Below are 22,315 nucleotides of genomic sequence, written 5' to 3'. Positions count from 1 at the left end.
GCTCTCCACACTTGAACTGTGGGGCAATGACATTATATTTGCATAAAAATATTCCAGCAATGCCAACAAGAACGAAATAAGGATTTACAAAGTGTTCATTAAAATCAATGGATTGTCCATGGCGTAGACACAAGAAAACTAAAGGGTACTTTGCACGCTTCGACATCGCTAGCCGATGATAGCGATGCCGAGCGTAATAGTAACCGCCCCCGTCGCACATGCGATATCTTGTGATAGCTGCCGTAGCGAACATTATCGCTACGGCAGCTTCACACGCACTTACCTGCTCTGTGACGTCGCTCTGGCCGGCGACCCGCCTCCTTCCTAAGGCTTGCGACACACATCCGTGCTGCCGGCACGTGTTTGTCATTTTTTACACGTACCGGCGGCACGGAGACACGTTAACCAATGCTACCCTATTGTAGCAGGCACACACACGTAAAACCACACGGAACGTGTGTCCGTGTGCGTTTGTACGTGTGTGCGTTTTTCAAAGCGCTGACATGTCAGTGATTTCTCCCGCAGCACGGGTGTCACACGGCCCGCACCCGTACCACACGGGTGTAGTGTGGATGCGGTCCCGTGTGACACGCGCCAGAGAAAACACACATGTCAGTGAAAAAAAAACAAACATTAACTCACCTTCTCCAGCGCTCCTGTCTCTGCCGCTGCTGCCTCTTGCTGCCGACCGCTGCTCATTATTCTCATTGAATATTCACTTCACTGCCTGGCAGCAGCAGCAGCGGGGAGACGGGAGGGCTGGAGACCGAGGATCAGCACCACGGACAGCAGCGCGGACAGCAGGAAGGACCAGGTGAGTATGTTAATTACCGGTTCTACGTGTGCTATCGCGGATAGCACACGTAGAACACACGTGTCACGCACGTACCAGAGACACGTACTTACCTGCACGCAACACGCACGGAAAATACGTGTCTCTCGGCACGTGCGTGAATTTCACGTGAGTGTGGCAGAAGCCTAAGGGTGCGGGTCGTGCGGTGTCACAGCGTCGTCACTCGGCAGGCGGCCAATAGAAGCGGAGATGAGCGGGACGTAAACATCCCGCCCACCTCCTTCCTTCCTCATTGCAGGCGGGACGCAGGTAAGGAGATGTTCCTCGCTCCTGCGGCTTCATACACAGCGATGTGTGCTGCCGCAGGAACGAGGAACAACATCATACCTGTCGCTGCAGCAAAATTATGGAAATGACCGACACTACACAGATCACCGATTTTCGACACTTGTGCGATCGTTTATCGGTGCTTCTAGGCTTTACACATTGCGACGTCGTTACCGGCGCCGGATGTGCGTCACTTTCAATTTGACCCCGACGAGATCGCAGTAGTGATGTCGCAACGTGCAAAGTACCTCTAAGGATAAATAACCAATCGAGACACTCCATTTGCGGACACCATATTTTGTGATGTTTGACCCTCATCAGTGCAACCAGAAGGTCTGATTTGGCCAAACAATTTTTGTATATTCAAATTCACAGAGGACTATTGCATGGTCTTTAAGTTTTCTTACAGCATACTTCACAAGGATTGACATTAGCGGTTAGAACCCCATCAGAGGCCTCTTACCTATCCATATCAAGCTAATTACTTTGAACTGATGGGAGGCAAATACCCCAAAACATGTGTCTGCAAATTGAGTGTCTAGTTTGGCTTTTTAACCAAAGTCATGTGACCCTGCTTGTCAAGAGGTTGATATTGGATTGTAGGATTGTTACTTCTAATAAGTGGCACTAGAGTTCTGGTCCTCTTTGAAAAGTCTATTTGCATATTCATATTCACAGAGGAGCATTGCATGGCATATAATCTCCTTCCAACACTGTCCACAAGGAGTGACATTACCGCTTAGGCTCTGTTCACATATCAATTTGTCATCAGTTTCTAAGAGATACATTATTTTACAAAAAACTGGGTGTTAGAAAGAGAGCAAAAATGAGTGCACACTTTTGTTTCCATTTTGCATTCCTTTTTGTTTTGCTTGTAATGGACCCAATTTTTACTAGAGATATCTCTAATAAATCGGGGCCTTTGTCTGCACAAGTTTTCTACCCAAGTCTTTATGTCAGAAAACTGGTGTCAAACACTGAAAAGTTCAAAAATGTAGCAAATTGCAAGGGTTGCACAAATATTTTGACATTTTTACCCCGATTTCGGGCAGCTCTGCCAAAATGGGCAGCAACAGTGAGGACCCGAGATGGGGCGTGGAATTGTCCACCCTTCAAAATAATCAATAGTGGTTGTGTTTTTTATGCCAGAAATGTTACTCCAGGTGGGTGGGGGAGACCTCAATCTGTGAATGTACCACCATTTTACTTAAGATTGGCGTTATATGAATCTGTGCATCATCTCTTAAACTGATGAGGAGCTGTGCATGCACAAAATAATTGATTACTTTCCCACAAAACAGAAAACCTGCTGGACATGTTCCGCTCTCGGCTGGCTCTTCTTTGGCCTTTAAAGGAAGGCCAAAGTCAGCAGCGAGATCGAGGAGAAGCAGAGTAGTAACCTTTAGCCTTGGCATTGAGGAGATCACTGGAAAGCTGACAGTGCTGGGATATGCTGCAGCCTGCAGTGTCACACCTTACTACATTCCTGAGCTGGATGAACAAAGAAAATAGTATCGTTCCAGGAGATGCCGCCAATGGTTTGGGGATAAATTCTAGGAGTGGTTATACAGTAACACTATGTTATCAGGTATTGCTTCAGTCCTGTTGACTGTAAAGTTTAGTTAATATTTAGATCTTATTGGAGTAATGATCTTGAGTGCAACAAATGTGGGACTTTACCGAGGCAATAGAAACATGTGATTGATAAAGAAAATATGAAAACTGATGGAGTCATAGGGACCAGAACAGTGGAATAATAAAGAGGCCTATGACTAACTGCATATTACACTCACTTTTGCTTTGAAACTGTTTAGGAATTGATGGAGATTCCATTTTAGCACAACAACTTTAAGTTTTAGGACTTGTGCAAAAACTTGTATGAATCAGATATGTAATGTCAAATTTTTCATTGGTAGCACATGGACAAAAGACTATCCCATGTTATTCAATAGGGCTGTTTAGAGGAATGATCTATCTCTCAGTCCGACTGTCCATGAAAAATAAAATCCCATCTTGCGCTATTCTCTTCCGAGTCTCGGATAAGACTCCCATATTCAAGTCCAAGAGCGCGTAAAGAAAATTGGAACATCCGTGTGGCATCTGAATTTTTACAGATACATTCCAATTATTAACCTGGGCTACTGTATTGGATCATGTACATGTTTGAATATAGACGTATGAAAACGGATCACACCTGGACGTAAAACACAGACACACATGTACAACACAGGGGAAGATTGGATGAAAATCATTCGAGTTTTTAGAATGAAACTATTTTTAATATGCTTGTTTGTGCCTGCCTTTGTTTTCAGGCAATAACACAAGTTTAGGTTTTTGTATAAAAAAATATTTGCTAATATGCCCCACAAGCCCTTTTTAAAGTACAGTAGTTTGTACTTGAAACAGGTCTCGCTCCTTGCTAGAAAAGCATTGAAAAATTACATGCCTTAACCCCGGAGTTTGGAAACTCTCATCTTCTGAAGCAAAAACAGGGACAACATACAAACTCCTTGCAAATGTCGTTGGTGAGATTTTAACTCAGGACTCCAATGCTGCAAAGCAACAGTGCTAACCACCTAACCACTGAGCCACCATGTACCTGTACTGCAAAATTTTACCAAGAAGTGTCATACACATAAGTACAAGTTGGAATTGGTTAAAGTACATTTTTGTAGTTTTTTTTAAATATTGATTCCTTTCTCATTAAAAAGGTTAAACCAAGGTTGAGCAGTCATCACCTATCAATAGTATAGCTGATAACTTGCTGATCAGTGGAAACCCATCTATCACGAGAGCAGGGCTCTGCTGAGCCTCATCTAATGGAGCAGCTCCTGGATATGTGCACCTTCTCTACCATCATTCTCTAAGGGACTGCTGGAAAAAGCTGAGTGTTGTACTCAGCTAACTCCATCAGTTCCATGGCAGCATGATATGGAAACGTATCTAGGGGGGCAAGTGGGGCACCAGCAAGGGTGTGCGCGATTGGGCTACCTGATGCTGCCGTCTGAGGTACTCTATGTGTCTGCAGTCTTTTGAATCCTCACAACTGATGCAATGCACGCTGTCAGTATTCTCTGTTCTCTGGTGGCAGCAGTGTGAATAAGAGTTTGTGAAACTGCAAGTATGTGATTGGTAAACATGAGGTCACGTGCCGACAAGACAAGAGCTGTCCCGCTTAATACAAGTGAATTGAGTGAGACCTAGTTGGAATGTGTCCGGAAGTTTGCAAATTACATACTTGCACTCTCATGACTGTTCACTCTTGCCACTGGCATGGGAGAATCCTGAAAATGTGCAGTGTGTATGTGGCACCCCTGAGGCTTCAGTTGCCACAGGGTACTGCATTTCACCAGAGGTGTGCTACTCATACCGGGTAAAGAGGAGGTTTGTGCCGGTTCACAACATCCACAACTACACATAATCCAGTTGCCCTCTAACCAAGACGGGGTTAAGGTAGGGTCATTTAGGATGGTCACCATATCGTCTGAGGCCTCTCACCCACTTGCTCTGGGACTTGAGTGGGCGGGGTGACTGAGCAGGGAAGTAGGAGCCACATACACCCTCAAGAAAAGAGAAACAACTGGGGAACCAAGGGAAGCGCAGGAGAATACGGTCGCTGAGGGGAGAGCTAATAGCTCCCTCAGGACTGGCGCACATCTCACAGTGCGGAGCCCTAGGCTGGTGGGCACTTCACGGCCTGTCAGTAGAATCCACCGGGCGGAGGGTTTTAAGTTCTCTGGCCCACAACAACGCCCGGATCAAAGCAGCATATAGAGCCAGGAGCCGTGACCATAGGGCAGTCCATGAACTTACTCGCGCTGCCTGCTATACGGGATGGGGAACATAACCACCCCAGAACTCAGGTACCTGTGTAGCTTCCAGTCGCAGGGACTCACGCAACAGAGCACAGGGAGGAAGGGCTCATGAAGTATGCCACCGATACCAGCCCCCGAACTATCTGGGATCGTCTGGAGCCCATCACAGCGGACGGAGTCTGGCAGTCCAACGGCAGGAGCAACTCAGTGAGTAAACACCTTAAACTGCAACCGTAGTGTCGTCTGATCCTTTCCGCGCCCCGCGCTTCCCACACTAGGATTGACAACTACTCTCAACATCCTCCCTGGGGCCTAGGTCTGCCTGTGGAAAGTTGCAACATCTGAGCTGTATTACCATTCGCCCCAGCAGAGAGAGACCTTGCGCAGCGGCGGCTCCCCTCCTGGCTGCCAAAAGTGGCGTCACGAAAGACAACTACTCCCATCATCATCATCATCATCTCCCCCCCCCCTCATTTGGTTGACACCGCGGGATCATGGAGCCGGGCCAGGCCACTGTGACAACCCAAACCCCCAAACCGGTCCGGTGATGAGTAATCCCCATGTACACTGTGAAAATTCAGAAATGTGTAGTGAAACTGTGACAGCAGACTTTCATCACATACCTGGACAACCCCTTTAAATATAACTTTTAACACTATAGCATGTTTGAATAAATTTGCGCTACTTAAAGTAGCATAAAAATATAGAAGGAATGGATTGGTGGTGCACATGTCTGGCTCTGTAGAGCTCTGTTTTTAGAATTGATGAGTGTCCCACTAATTCTCCTCTACTGACATGTATCAAATAATGAAACCATAAATGAAATAGGATATCCACCATAAGAATCTCAAACTCAACTTTTAATATTCTTTATAATTTACAGGACAATATTCTTAATATGATTCGCACATTCTCTGCTGCACAACCTCCTATTACAGCGAAAGCTGAAACTTCCTATCCATTGATTGATTGATAGACATACAACAACCCCATTCTTTTCTCAAAGAAGGGCTGCAGCAGCTGAGGTGTATTATATTGCAGCAGCTCAGGCACAAAACTATATAATACTGTACACACCGCAGCAGCTGAAGATTTCTGGTCTCTTTGTCTTTCAATTAGTGTTTGACCCCATAGAAGGGACTGTCTGCCAAATGATTTGCAGGAGTAAATATGTAGCGCCTATATCGTGCCATTTATCTCTGTGTAACTATTAGGCTTTGATACCAGAATGTAATGTTTGCATTAATACATTTTCCTGATAAAAATGTACTTGTTGTGTATGTTATAATAATATCGACCAGAAAATCTAATATATAAAGCTGAGTGTATGTACGTGTGTGTGTGTGTGTGTGTGGGTTATGTATGTTTAGAGAGCGGCCACGCCCCAGACCCTTGGGATACTCGGTTCCGGGTGGTGGATAATGGGGATCACCGTCACAGGTGGCCGTGCCCGGTTCCGTGACCTGGGGGGTGCTCGGTAATAGGGTTATTTTATATGTCACTCGTGACGCCACTGGCGGGTTGCGGTAATAAGATGTCCCGCTGCTGTGGTTTTAGGGACAGATGGTATAGCAGCAAGTGTGTTCGTGCCCTCCGCTAGTTGGGGCTTAAGTCCCATGTAGGTGTGCTGCGCTTTGTGGTGTGCCAGTAATAGACACGACACAGTTCTTGCAGATTAACTGGTATTTACTCACTGGATGTTGCAAGTGCAGTTTGGTACGGCTGGTCAACCGACTTTCCTTTGTCCCGGTGCTGACTTGAGACCCTGTTGAGCCCTCTGTGCACATACAGAGCTGATGGTCCCCTTGCCTGAAGCTGATGGTGACCTGCGGCGCTCCGCTCCTTTGTCTTTCCGGGCCCAGTATGACAGGCCTCGCGGTCCCTTGGGGGGTAGGCTACTTCTCGGTGCCCTCTCCCGGGTCCTATATATGAGGCTGTGTACCTGAGCCTATGGGTGGTGTGGTACCCTGGAAGTTACCACACATGGCTGGATCAGCAGACCGCCTGGAGCTGTCGTCTACTCTGGGGTCCAGTACCCCGTCGTGCGTAGTGCCTGGGATCTTCTGTCTATCCTCAGGCTACTACCTCCTAGTCGCCCTTTTTGGGGTCTCCTCACAATCCTCACACCCTTCTCACTCTCTGGCTCCTTTCAACTGTCACTCCTTCAACTGTCATTTTCCTCTGCCTGTTCTGCCTAGCAACCCCTGTCGCTTCCCACTAGCCACGCCCCTTCCCCAGGCTAACAGCTAAGGGATTGGTTCTCACATCTGCCCACTGTTAACCCTCTACATGCTGCGCCCAGTTCTCAGGGAATGTGCCCCTACCTGTGTGTGAGCTGTGGGTTGTCAGCAGAGGGTGTTCCAGAAAGCCTTAGGATCCTGCAGACCACTGGGATAGCATATCCCAGGGTGCTGCATATGTATGTATGTACAGTCATATGAAAAAGTTTGGGCACCCCTATTAATGTTAACCTTTTTTCTTTATAACAATTTGGGTTTTTGCAACAGCTATTTCAGTTTCATATATCTAATAACTGATGGACTGAGTAATATTTCTGGATTGAAACGAGGTTTATTGTACTAACAGAAAATGTGCAATCCACATTTAAACAAAATTTGACCGGTGCAAAAGTATGGGCACCCTTATCAATTTCTTGATTTGAACACTCCTAACTACTTTTTACTGACTTACTAAAGCACTAAATTGGTTTTGTAACCTCATTGAGCTTTGAACTTCATAGGCAGGTGTATCCCAATCATGAGAAAAGGTATTTAAGGTGGCCACTTGCAAGTTGTTCTCCTATTTGAATCTCCTATGAAGAGTGGCATCATGTGCTGCTCAAAATAACTCTCAAATGATCTGAAAACAAAGATTATTCAACATAGCTGTTCAGGGGAAGGATACAAAAAGTTGTCTCAGAGATTTAAACTGTCAGTTTCCACTGTGAGGAACATAGTAAAGAAATGGAAGAACACAGATACAGTTCTTGTTAAGCCCAGAAGTGGCAGGCCAAGAAAAATATCAGAAAGGCAGAGAAGAATAATGGTGAGAACAGTCAAGGACAATCCACAGACCACCTCCAAAGACCTGCAGCTTCATCTTGCTGCAGATGGTGTCAATGTGCATCGGTCAACAACACAGCGCACGTTGCACAAGGAGAAGCTGTATGGGAGAGTGATGCGAAAGAAGCCGTTTCTGCAAGCACGTCACAAACAGAGTTGCCTGAGGTATGCAAAAGCACATTTGGACAAGCCAGTTACATTTTGGAAGAAGGTCCTGTGGACTGATGAAACAAAGATTGAGTTGTTTGGTCATACAAAAAGGCGTTATGCATGGAGGCAAAAAAAGACGGCATTCCAAGAAAAGCACTTGCTACCCACAGTAAAATTTGGTAGAGGTTCCATCATACTTTGGGGCTGTGTGGCCAATGCCGGCACCGGGAATCTTGTTAAAGTTGAGTGTCGCATGGATTCAACTCAGTATCAGCAGATTCTTGACAATAATGTGCAAGAATCAGTGACGAAGTTGAAGTTACGCAGGGGATGGATATTTCAGCAAGACAATGATCCAAAACACCGCTCCAAATCTACTCAGGCATTCATGCAGAGGAACAATTACAATGTTCTGGAATGGCCATCCCAGTCCCCAGACCTGAATATCATTGAAAATCTGTGGGATGATTTGAAGCGTGCTGTCCATGCTCAGCGACCATCAAACTTAACTAAACTGGAATTGTTTTGTAAACAGGAATGGTCAAATATACCTTCATCCAGGAACTCATTAAGAGCTACAGGAAGCAACTAGAGGCTGTTATTTTTGCAAAAGGAGGATCTACAAAATATTAATGTCACTTTTATGTTGAGGTGCCCATACTTTTGCACCGGTCAAATTTTGTTTAAATGCACATTTTCTGTTAGTACAATAAACCTCATTTCAATCCAGAAATATTACTCAGTCCATCAGTTAATAGATATATGAAACTGAAATAGCTGCTGCAAAAACCCAAATTGTTATAAAGAAAAAAGGTTAACATTAATAGGGGTGCCCATACTTTTTCATATGACTGTATGTCCGCTAAAGGAATCCACCCTGTCGCATTCACAATCACGAAATTTTGCACAGATGCCTCATGTGACCCAGGGAGTGTCGTAGACTATGTTTTGATGGTAAAATTTAACCCCGTGCTTTACAGTTGCTCTCCAAAAAACCTGCCTCCATTAAAGTCAATGGAGCTGCGAGCTATTAGGTTATTAATAGCAGCTGTGAGTGGTTGCTATAGGAACAAAATAAACTGTTAGTATAACAAGCTTTTCTGTGAGGTAATAAGATGTCGGTGGGGAGACGGATAGAGAGAGACAGAAAGAGACAGAGAGACAGACAGGGAAAGAGAAAGAGAGAGACAGACAGTCAAAGTCACAGACAGAGACAGATAGGGAAAGAGACAGACAGGGAAAGAGACAGAGACAGGGAAAGATACACTGCCCGCTCAGCCACGCCCCCCGCACACTGTGCCTGCTCGGCCATGCCCCCCGCACACTATGCCTGCTCGGCCACGCCCCCCGCACACTATGCCCGCTCGGCCATGCCCAACGCACTCTATGCCCGCTCGGCCATGCCCCCTGCACACTATGCCCGCTCGGCCACGCCCCCCACACACATTGGGCACCTATACACCACCCCCCAGGACTACACCTATTAGACACCTCCCCCCAGGACTACTCCACCTATTAGACACCTCCCCCAGAACTACTCCTCCTATTGGACTCCTCCTCCGCCAGGACTACTCCTACTATTAGACTCCTCCCCCTCCAAGACTACTCCTGTTAGACTTTTCCCCCAGTACTACTCCTCCTATTAGACTCCTCCCCCTCCAGGACTACTCCTATTAGACTCCTCCCCCCAGGACTACTCCACCTATTAGACACCTCCCCCCAGGACTAGTCCTCATATTATACTCTTCTCCCACCAGGACTACTCCTCCTATTAGACTCCTCCTCCCTCAGGACTACTCCTTCTATTAGACTCCTCCTCCCCAGGACTACTCCTACTATTAGACTCCTCCTACTCCCCAGGACTACTCCTACTATTAGACTCCTCCGCCTCCAGGACTACTCCTATTGGACTCCTCCCCCTAGGACTATTCCTCCTATTAGACTCCTCTCCCCCCAGGACTACTCCTCTTATTAGACTCCTCCCCCCCAGAACTACTCCTATTAGACTCCTCTCCCCCAGGACTACTCTTCCTATTAGACACCTCCTCCCCAGGACTACTTCTATTATCCTCCTCTTCCCCCAGGACTATTCCTCCTATTATCCTCCTCTCTCCCCAGGACTACACCTATTATCCTCCTCTCTCCCCAGGACTACTCCTCCTATTATCATCCTCTCTCCCAAGGACTACTCCTCCTATTATACTCCTCTCTCCCTAGGACTACTCCTCCTATTATACTCCTCTCTCCCTAGGACTACTCCTCCTATTATCCTCCTCTCTCCCCAGGACTACTCCTTCTATTATCCTCCTCTCTCCCCAGGACTCTTCCTCCTATTATACTCCCCTCCCCCCAGGACTACTCCTCCTGTTATACTCCTCATCCCTCAAGACTACTCCTTCTATTATACTCCTCTCCCCCCAGGACTACTCCTCCTATTATCCTCCTCTCTCCCCAGGACTACTCCTCCTATTAGACTCCTCCCCCTCCAGGACTACTCTTATTAGACTCCTCCCCCCAGGACTACTCCACCTATTAGCCACTTCCCCCCAGGACTACTCCTCCTATTAGACTCCTCTCCCCCCAGGACTACTCCTCCTATTAGACTCCTCCCCCCAGGACTACTCCTACTATTAGACTCCTCTCTCCCCAGGACTACTCCTACTATTAGACTCCTCCCCCTCCAGGACTACACTACTCCTATTAGACTCCTCCCCCAGGACTATTCTTCTTATTAGACTCCTCTCCCCCAGGACGACTCCTCCTATTAGACTCCTCCCCCCAGGACTACTCCTATTAGACTCCTCCCCCCAGGACTACTCCTCCTATTATCCTCCTCTTCCCCCAGGACTATTCCTCCTATTATCCTCCTTTCTCCCCAGGACTACTCCTCCTATTATACTCCTCTCTCCCTAGGACTACTCCTCCTATTATCCTCCTCTCTCCCCAGGACTACTCCTCCTATTATCCTCCTCTCTCCCCAGGACTCTTCCTTCTATTATACTCCCCTCCCCCCAGGACTACTCCTCCTATTATACTCCTCATCCCCCAGGACTACTCCTTCTATTATACTCCCCTCCCCCCAGGACTACTCCTCCTATTATACTCCTCATCCCCCAGGACTACTCCTTCTATTATACTCCTCTCCCCCCAGGACTACTCCTCCTATTATACTCCTCTCCACCCAGGACTACTCCTCCTATTATCCTCCTCTCTCCCCAGGACTACTCCTTCTATTATACTCCTCTCCCCCCAGGACTACTCCTATTATATTCCTCACCTCCAGGACTACTCCTGCTATTATACTCCTCTCTCCCCAGGACTACTCCTCCTATTAGACTCCTCTCCCCCCAGGACTACTCCTCCTATTATACTCCTCATCCCCCAGGACTACTCCTTCTATTATACTCCTCTCCCCCCAGGACTACTCCTCCTATTATCCTCCTCACCTCCAGGACTACTCCAATTATCCTCCTCTCCCCCCTGGACTACTCCTCCTATTATCCTCCTCTCCCCCCAGGACTACTCCTCCTATTATATTCCTCACCTCCAGGACTACTCCTCCTATTTTACTCCTCTCTCCCCAGGACTACTCCTCCTATTAGACTCCTCTCTCCCCAGGACTACTCCTCCTATTAGACTCCTCTCCCCTCCAGGACTACTCCTCCTATTATACTCCTCTCCCCCCAGGACTACTCCTCCTATTATACTCCTCTCTCCCCAGGACTACTCCTCCAACACACACACACACTGCACAAAACATACCTCCCCCAAAACACACACACACACCCACACAAACCGCGCAACACACACACAGCACCACACACACACAGCGCTGCAGACACACAGCGCTCCACAAACAACGTAACACACACAACGCAACACACAAACAACACCGCTCTCACACACCCCCCACACCCAGACAACACCCAGAACATTTAAAGCGCCCTACACAAACACTTGGACACTACACACAACAATCTCTCTCTCTCTCTATATATATATATATATATATATATATAACAAAAATCATACATTAACTACACAATAAATTCCAGAATACCCGATGCGTTAGAATCGGGCCACCTTCTAGTTATAATATATATTTAAAAAAATGTCTAACTTTACCAATGTTTTTAGTGTAAGAAAATGTTCACAATAGCTGAGATTTTCCTGTTTCTTACAAATATCAGGAAGTCATATGAACTCAGTAGGGAATATTCGCTGTGTCTGCGGCCGTCCTTATGTCTGACCATATGAAGGTCAAGAATTCACTAGCATTACTTAGGTCAAACTATGAGGTTCTTCATGTAAAAGGCAGGAGTCGTAAAAGTAACATCAAGGCTCGGAGTCCAGCTTTGAACTCCTACAGAAACATCTTATTATTCAGTCAATCCTTTTGTTGCCACAGTCAAGGCCAAATCCATCTTTATTCCACCATAATTGAGACCTTCCTTCTCTATTGGTTATATCACCTTTTCTTTGGAAAAAATAAAAGTATAAATAATACAGTTTATTTGCCAAAAAATTTTACTAGCGTCATCAAATAAAATTGTAGACAAACTAAGCTTTGTAGTGTCTTCGTGTGTGCAATTCTAAAGACATTAGATGGCCCCAATTAAGAAAAGCTTTTACAGCAGGGTTCGTAAGACACTTTGAAAAGTCACAAAATTTTGGCGTAAAGCAAAAATGAGCAACAATTTCACAACTTTTGGCGTTTATCATGTGAATTTCAAGCAGCTCTGCTTAAATGAGAGGAGGCGAGACGGGCGGGAAATGCTCTCCCATCAAATTCATCACCAGACATGTTACTTCAGTCATTGATTGGAGTTCCATTTCTAGCGAGAGGCAAGAAGGAGCATGCTACTGAGAAGATGCGGCAAACTGATTTAGTGGCATGCATCTCTTTAATGAATTTGGTGCATCAAATTCCAAAATACACTTTCATTAAAGGGAACTAGTCACCAGAATTTTCGCCATTAAACTAAAAGAATCCCCTTCTGCAGCTCCTGGGCTTTATTCTAGAAAGGTTCATCTTGCTACTGGCCCCCCTTTCAGACCTACATAACAACTTTATAAAATATTACCTTTTGCTATGGTAATGAGGTTTGTTGGCCCCGGGGGCGGGCTGTATTTCGTCTGTTATCCCCCCTCCATCCGTTGTTCGCCGTCCCCCAGTGTTCATGTACATCGATGAGGCCGCCGCCCTCATCTTCCGCAGTGCTCCGGGAGTCTTGCGCATGCGCAGTGGCACTATCACGGAACTGAGCACTGTTTTGAAAACGCGAATGCCGGTGATGTTATTGCACAGACGCGAGATTATGGGCGGCGCTGTGAATGTCATCACCAGTGTCATCCAAGTACCTGTCCATAATCTCGTGCCCACGCTTTTACCTCTGCCTCTACCATTATGCGCTTGCGCTGGCCATTGCTTATTTTTATCATCCCCGTTTACCTTTTTTTGAAAACAGTGCTCAGTCCCGCGATAGTGCCACTGCACATGCGCGAGACTCCGGGAGCACTGCCGAAGATGAGGGTGGCGGCCTCATCTATGTAAATGAACACTGGGGGATGGCAAACAGCGGCAGGAGGGGGGATAACAGACGAAATACAGCCCGCCCCCGGGGCCAACAAACCTCATTGCCATAGCAAAAGGTAATATTTTATAAAGTTATTTAGGTCTGAAAGGGGGGCCAGTAGCAAGATTAACCTTTATAGAATGCAGCCCATGAGCTGCAGAAGGGGGTTCTTTTAGTTTAATAGCGAAAATTCTGGTGACAGATTCCCTTTAAGACTGGTGTGTACAATGCCGGTCTTATCTCCGTCAAGGTGATTTTCCATTTTTCATTTTCGTTTCTTTCTCCCTTTCTTTCCTTCCAAGGGCCATATAAGGGTTTGTTTTTTATGAGACGAGTTGTACTTTTGAATGACACCATTCATTCTGCCACATATTGTCCTGGAAAACAAGAAAAAAGTTCCAAACACAAACTGCAAAAAAAGTGCAATGCCACAATTTGGGAGGTGTTTGCTATTGCCATGTTCCCTATATGATAAATCTGACTTGGCAATATGATTCCCCAGGTTAGTAAAGTACATATATACCAAACATGTATAGTTTTTTTTCTACTTTAGTGGTGAAAACAATTAAAACATTTCTCCAAAAAAATTTTTTTTAGTTTTTTGTTGCCATTTTCTGAGACTAGCAACATTTTCATTTTTTAGAATGTGGAGCTCAGTGAAGACTTATTTTTACACCATGAGCTGATATTTTTAATTATACCATTTTTGGGTAGATATGATGTTTTGAACTCCTTTAACTGCATTTTATTGCAATGTTGCAGCAACCCAAAACATTATTTCTTTTATTTTTATTTGGCAAAAGGGGCGATTTGAAATTTTGTGGGTTTTTTTAATTTTCTTTTTTTTTACTTTTTTCAGTATTTAATAGTCCTCTTAGAGGACTTGAAGCTGATTGCCTGTGTTATACTGAGCAGCGCATCAGTATTACTCTGTATAGTAAAAATTACAATCTCCTATGAATGTCGGTGTTACGGTATGGATAGATGATAGACTTAAGGGTGCTTTACACGCTGCGACATCGCTACCGATATATCGTCGGGGTCACGTCGTTAGTGACGCACATCCGGCGCCAGTAGCGACATCGCAGCGTGTGACACCAAACAGCGTCGATCAATGATCGCAAAATCGTTCAAAAACGATGATTGTTGACACATCGCTCCTTTCCTTAAAGGTACGATGTTGTTCGTTGTTCCTGCAGCATCACACATCGTTATGTGTGACACCGCAGGAACGATGAACATCTCCTTACCTGCGTCCACCAGCAATGAGGAAGGAAGGAGGTGGGCGGGATGTTACGTCTCGCTCATCTCCGCCCCTCCGCTTCTATTGGCCGGCCACTTAGTGACACCGCAGTGATGTCGCTATGACGCCGAACGCACCTCCCCCTTGAGGGAGGGATTGTTCGGCGGTCGACGTCGCTGACAAGGTATGTGCGTGTGACGATGCCGTAGTGATAATGTTCGCTACGGCAGCGAGTGTGGCGTCCTGGACTAGCCAGGTCGTCACAGGTAACACACACACACCCCCACCTGACAGTTACATTAGCCAAACACAAAACCCTTGTTGCCTCCCTCCAAGGTCTGATGTCCACACCAGGTGGGACGGAACCAAGCGGTTGGCCCCACCCACCGAGGAGTTCACAGGCCTGGAGGCGGGAAAAGTGACAGATTTGTCTTGGAGGTTGAAGTGAGAGGAGTAAAGTGGAGAGTGTCTTGGTTTGTGGCCCAGGCACTGACAACAAGGTTGGCAGACGGTGGTGGCCGTCTGCAGGAGTGGTGGATCGACGCGGAACCGTAGGACCGGGGATGGGCGGTGGCCCGCCGGTACCGACCGGGGAGCGAAATGAAGCTAGCACACACAGGCAGGGCCATCGGACCCCGACTAGGCTTGGAGTCGCCATCAACAGTCAAATCAGAGTGTGACAGGAACCCCAGGGGTTTCCTAACAACCAAAGACCCGTTAGAAGGCAACCGTCCGCACCGTGAGGGTATACAGCTACCGCCAACGGCTAGAGACCCAAGGGCCAGCACCTGCGGGCAAAACGGGCTCCTCTGGCATCCATACACCGGGGAGCGGACTAACGTTGGGGACCAATCGTAGTCAAGACAGTACACAAAGGTGCAGGGAAAGACAGCCGCCATCACCTGTCCGGGGAGAGAAACTTCAGCCGGCTGCGAGACCCGTCCATCCAGCCGTTTGGTTTACCGGAGACTTTGTACATCTCTTGCTGAGTGAGTACACCCATGCCATCCGGCACCGCGCCGCGCTGTACCTGCAACCCTGCACCCCAGCCATCCAGCCTCCCCGTCACACCACCGGGCCCCGGGCCCACCAACCCCTACCCACGGAGGGGGAAAACAACATCCCAGCTGCTCCCTACCATCGCTCCCGGGATCCCCATCACCAGCAGCGGTGGTGCCCATCTTCACCACAACCCGTGGGTGGCGTCACGGACTAAATCCCCAAAACAAACCAACCCCCTTTTCACTCACGGGCGAGGAGCGCCACTCGAGTCCCCGGATCCGGCCCACCACTTGAGCCACCAAGCAGCAGCAGCGCCGGACCCGAGTGTTAGTGAGCGCAGCGCCCCGCCGCCTACGACACGAGCACCAAATGTCGCACGAACGACGGGAGCGGGTGCTATCGCGCTCGACATCACTAGCAATTGATAGCGATGTCGCAGCGTGTAAAGCACCCTTAAGAGATGGAGAAATATGCCTATCAGAAGTCAGGGTCCACCGTGCAGTGATGTTATGGCTGCTGCTGGTAGATAGGTGCCTGAACTGCAACTAGCAAATGCTACTAAATATCAGAGTCCCCTAAGTTAATGAACCCACAGGGAGGAAAGTAAAGGTAAGACCATGAACTCTATTACAACACAGAGAGGTATGGGGTATAGCTATAGTAATGGCAACTCTGTTCCTGCACAGGGCGCCATGGCCTGATATCTCGGGTTACAAATCACACGGATCTAATATAAACTCTACCGAGCACTGTTATTTCACAGCGTCAAGTTACGACTTATCACTTCTGTTACTTCACAGAGGCGAATATATATATATATATATATATATATATATATATATATATATATATATGTGGCGTACACAGTACGAATAGGGTGTATTTAGTGAACACTAACCGTATCCCACAATGGAGGAGACTCAAAGGGTGTGTAGAGGAGTCAATGAAGTCACTAGCTCCTATCAAGGACTACTGTGGAGTTCCACCGGTTAACCACCAGTGAATCCAGTACTAGATAGCCCAGAAGCTCTGCCTAAATGGACACTGACCCCTAAATCGGTCTGATGTGACCGTGATGCCTCGCCCTACACCTGCCTCCTAACCCTGTATCAGTCCCAGAGGACTTTGACGCCAGACCTGTACTAACGTGGTAAGTGCTTGCTGCACCACATATGAAGACAACTGAGCGCGGCCATGTGGGTGCCCAAGGCTTATATAACCTAAGGACAGCCCACAAGATGGAGATCCCTATGGCCCGCCCAAACCATAACCAATGAGCGGTCTTCCATGTAACCACACATCACTGATGCTGTCACTGTGGCCAATAGGATCGTTCACATCATCTGTGATGTCACTATGGCCAATGGGATTGCGCCACGTCATCTGTGATGTCACTAGGCCAACGAGATCACGCCACGTCATCTGTGATGTTACTACGGCCAATAGGATTGCGCCACGTCATCTGGACACCTGATGCACTAAGTGCCTGAGCATGCTCAGAAGCCTGAACCACTGACTTAGTCTCAGAATTGAGACTATCAGGCTGAGCATGCTCAGAAGGCACAACCCAGGACTTAGGCTTAAAACACCTAGATGTTCACGTCAGTACCTGAGACTCATGGAAGCGAACCGAACGAGGCCGAGCATAGTGGGAAATCGTCCAAGGAGGCATACGAGAAGACGCCGAAGCTTGGTTTGTGATACTCGATAGTGATAGGTATTCATAGGGGTTCATGATGATAGGCATTTGGGTCATCAGCTAATCCCTGGCTCTCATGATAACCCATCAGCACCCCGCAATCACATGACAAGGGCGCTAATGGGCTTGATTAGTGACATACTTCCTGTTATCCCATGTTAAATGCCATAGTCAGAGATTGACAGCAACATGGCTATTAGAGGAACTTGACAGCTGATTAAATCAGCTGTCAAGTGCCAGGAAAGATGCAGGCTCAGCGTGTGAGCGCACATTAAATGCCGGGACACGGCCGAAGACGTACATGTACATCATCTATCATGAAGGGGTTAAAGAATAGGGCCTTATATGTTTTCTGTAAGATATACAATTGGGAAATGAGCATAGAATTGGAGGACTATACAGTCATATGAAAAAGTTTGGGCACCCCTATTAATGTTAACCTATTTTCTTAATAACAATTTGGGTTTTTGCAACAGCTATTTCAGTTTCATATATCCAGGGCTGCCACTAGGAATTTCGGGGCCCCATACTGGCAAAATTTTGGGGCCCCTTGAGGCTCCACCCCAGCTCCGCCTCCATCCCAGCTCCGCCTCCACCTCGCGAATCTTCCACAGTCTCACCGCCACTCTTAGAAAAACTTCACTTCTGCACTACAGCCTCAGCAATCACACATTAACGCTTCACACTGAACACCGTATCACACACACAGCCATCAGATTTTGTTTTGGCCATCAGATTTTTTTAAGCCTGCCACCTCGACAAGGTAGACTCTTTTGGCCGGGCCCTACTCTACTCTAACTTTTTTTTTTTATATCTAACTTTTTTGTTATATATTTATTTTTGGTCTATTTTTTTCTTTAAGGGAATGTGTCACATACAGTTTTTAAACTAATTGAAACCAAATTGTGATAATGCAGACTTGTGGATTTAGACCTGACAACCCCTTCAAAGGGAATCTGTCACCAGGTTTTTAACACCTAATCTGAGCGCAGCATAACATAGGGGAAGAGATCCTGATTCCAGCGATTGTCACTTACTGGGCTGCTTAGTGTAGTTTTGATAACATCACTGGTTAATCAGCAGGAGATTATCATTACAGGACTACTTGGCATGCTGCAAGTAGTCCAGCATATTCATGAGCTCTGTATAACTGCTATATCTGCAGCAGAGAAAACATTGATTTTATTACAATGACAGCAAACAGCTCAGTAAGTGACACATCGCTGGAATCAAGGTATGTCTCTACATTATGCTGCTCTCAGATGGGGGAGAAAAAACCTGCTGACAGATTCACTTTAAGGCTCATTCAGCAGTCGGTGAAAACCGGTCTGCTCTTGGGCCGCAGTGCATGGACTGGCCATAGGTCTCCTGACCTGACCTCAGCAGTCTCAGAGCATATATGAGGAGCAGGTCAGGAGATCGGTGCCCGGCCATGCATGGCATTTTAAGCTGAGATTTAAACTGATAGTTCTTTATGAGAGCGGAGGAGGGTTGTGAACAAGAAATGCCAGATAAGGTGTGACACCTGGATTAGCCAGGTAGTCACAGACATAACAACATACACACCCCCCACCCTAGGCAGTTACACAAGTCAACCAAAAACCCTTGTTGCCTCCCTCCAGGGTCTGATGTCCACACCAGGTGGGGCGGAGCCAGGCGGTTGGCCCCACCCACCGAGGAGTTAACGGCCCTGGAGGCGGGAAAAGCAGTAGTTAAGAGTTTGTAGGTGGAAGTGAGAGGACAGAAACTGCAAGTGTCTGGGTTGGAGCCCAGGCACTGACAGCAAGGTTGGCAGACGGTGGTGGCCGTCTGCAGGAGTTAGTGGAACTCTTCAGAGCTGTAGGACCAGGGTTGGGTGGTGGCCCACCGGTACGAAACCGGGGAGCGGAGTGAAGCTAAGCCCACAGGCAGGGCCATCGGACCCCGACCAGGCTTGGAGCCGCCGACAATAGTCAAATCCGAGTGTGACAGGAACCCCAGGGGTTTCCCAACAACCAAGACCCGCCAGAAGGCAACAGTCCACACCGAGAGGATATACAGCCAGCTCCACAAGCTAGAGATCCAAGGGCCAACGCCTGCGGGCAAAATGGGCTCCTACGGCACCTATATGCCGGGGAGCGGACTACCGGTGGGCAACCACAGGAGTCAGAACATTCTAACAGGTGCAGGGAAAGACAGCCACCATCACACCATCCGGGGAGAGCACAACAACACTGCAGCCGGCTGCGGGACCCGTCCATCCGTCCATTTGGTTTACCAGAGACTCTGTCATTGATTGTCTGAGTGAGTACACCAGTGCCGTCCGGCAACGCGCCGCGCTGCCCCTGCAACCCAGCCGTCCAACCTCCCCGTTATACCACCGGGCCTCGGGATCACCAACCCCCTACCCACGGAGGGGACAACATCCTAGCTGCTCCCTACCATATCTCTCGGGATACCCATGAAGCATACCTGAAGCATGCAACATCCAAAACACTGCTAACACTGATGGTGGGCACGCAGCCTTAGGAGAGTCTTTATTACAGTCTGGATATTACCGTAGGACAGGGGTCACCAAACACTCAGATACAAAGGCCTTACTGCTGCTGTATTCTCCTAAGGAGATTCTTTATCACAGGCAAATAGCAAAGAATTTACTTAGGAAAATACAGCACCAGTGAGACCTTTGTATTAGAGACTGTTTGGTGCCCCCTGCCCTAACACACACCTGCTCTAAAGACTGAGGAGCCGCCCGCCAAACACACCACATGGCCTCCGGGCCTGAACTTACAGTGTAGCCGCCAGGCCAGGTCACTTGCCGCCTGCTGCCTTCCACCTTGAATCCTCCGCAGCGCCATGAGGATGCCTGTCTTCTGCGCCTGCGGACGGAGGATTATATTCCTGACTAGCTGTTAGGGCTCATGCACCACGGGAGGCAGAAGGCTCACAGCACCACGGGAGGCAGGAGGCTCACAGGAGAGAGGCAGGAGGCCCACAGGAGAGAGGCAGGAGGCCCACAGGAGAGAGGCAGGAGGCCCACAGCAGAGGGAGGCTCACAGTAGAGAGGCCAGGAGGCTCACAGCAGAGGGAGGCTCACAGCAGAGAGGCCAGGAGACCACAGGCCAGAGGTTCGCCACCCCTGATCTAGCTGAAGCAAGACAGGGGCTGGGGTCGGCGGGCAGCCACGGGCAGAGATGAGCGCCCCCCTCGGGCAGAGATCAGCGCGCCCTCCCCCCCCCCAGGCAGAGATCAACACGTGCCTTGGGCAGAGATCAGTGCGGGCCCCGGGCAGAGATCAGCGCGCCCTCCCCCCCCAAGCAAAGATCAGCATGCGCCTTGGGCAGAGATCAGTGCGGGCCCCGGGCAGAGATCAGTGCGCCCCCCCCTCCTGGGCAGAGAGCAGCGCGGGCCCCGGGCAGAGAGCAGCACGGGCCCCGGGCAGAGAGCAGCGCGGGCCCCGGGCAGAGAGCAGCGTGGACCCCGGGCACAGAGCAGCGCGGGCCCTGGGCACAGAGCAGCGCGGGCCCCGGGCAGAGAGCAGCGCCCCCCCAGGGCAGAGATCAGTGGGCCCCCCGGCGATCATCTTCGGCTCACAGCGCTTACCTGTCCCCGCTGGCTGCCGTGACCTCACCACCTCAGCCGCTGTAGCAGGAGTGTAATGAGGTCTCAGAGTGATGACCTCACCTCCTGCTGCATGGCCCAGCGATGATGCACCCTGCTCTGCTCCACTGACCCTGCCTCCACTACAGCACATGGCTAATTTGCATGCTCCGCCCCTTCACATGCAACTTAGTCATGTCTGGTAGTGAAGTGACACCGCCGGGCCCCTCTGCTGCTGCTGTGACTGGGGCCTGGTGAAGAGATGGGGCCCGTCCTGCCTGAGGCTAAAGATAAGTATTTACCCCGGGCCTGGCCAGGCCCCCTCTCTTCACCGGGCCCCCTACACCAGGCACAGTAGTAATGCCCTGATGGCAGCCCTGCATATATCTAATAACTGATGGATTCAGTAATATTTCTGGATTTAAGTGAGGTTTATTGTACTAACAGAAAATGTGCAATCTGCATTTAAACAAAATTTGACCGGTGCAAAAGTATGGGCACCCTTATCAATTTCTTGATTTGAACACTCCCAACTACTTTTTACTGACTTACTAAAGCACTAAATTGGTTTTGTAACCTCATTGAGCTTTGAACTTCATAGGCAGGTGTATCCAATCATGAGAAAAGGTATTTAAGGTGGCAACTTGCAAGTTGTTCTCCTTTTTGAATCTCCTATGCAGAGTAGCATCCAGGGCTCCTCAAAACAACTCTCAAATGAACTGAAAACAAAGATTATTCAACATAGTTGTTCAGGGGAAGGATACAAAAAGTTGTCTCAGAGATTTAAATTGTCAGTTTCCACTGTGAGAAACATAGTAAGGAAATGGAAGAACACAGGTACAGTTCTTGTTAAGCCCAGAAATGTCAGGCCAAGAAAAATATCAGAAAGGCAGAGAAGAAGAATGGTGATAACAGTCAAGGACAATCCACAGACCACCTCCAAAGACCTGCAGCATCATCTTGCTGCAGATGGTGTCAATGTGCATCGGTCAACAATACAGCGCACTTTGCACAAGGAGAAGCTGTATGGAAGAGTGATGCGAAAGAAGCCGTTTCTGCAAGCATGCCA

This window comes from Anomaloglossus baeobatrachus, chromosome 1 (genome assembly GCF_048569485.1).
Source record: "Anomaloglossus baeobatrachus isolate aAnoBae1 chromosome 1, aAnoBae1.hap1, whole genome shotgun sequence".
Taxonomy (NCBI): Eukaryota; Metazoa; Chordata; class Amphibia; order Anura; family Aromobatidae; genus Anomaloglossus; species Anomaloglossus baeobatrachus.
This window is presented reverse-complemented; position numbering follows the sequence as displayed.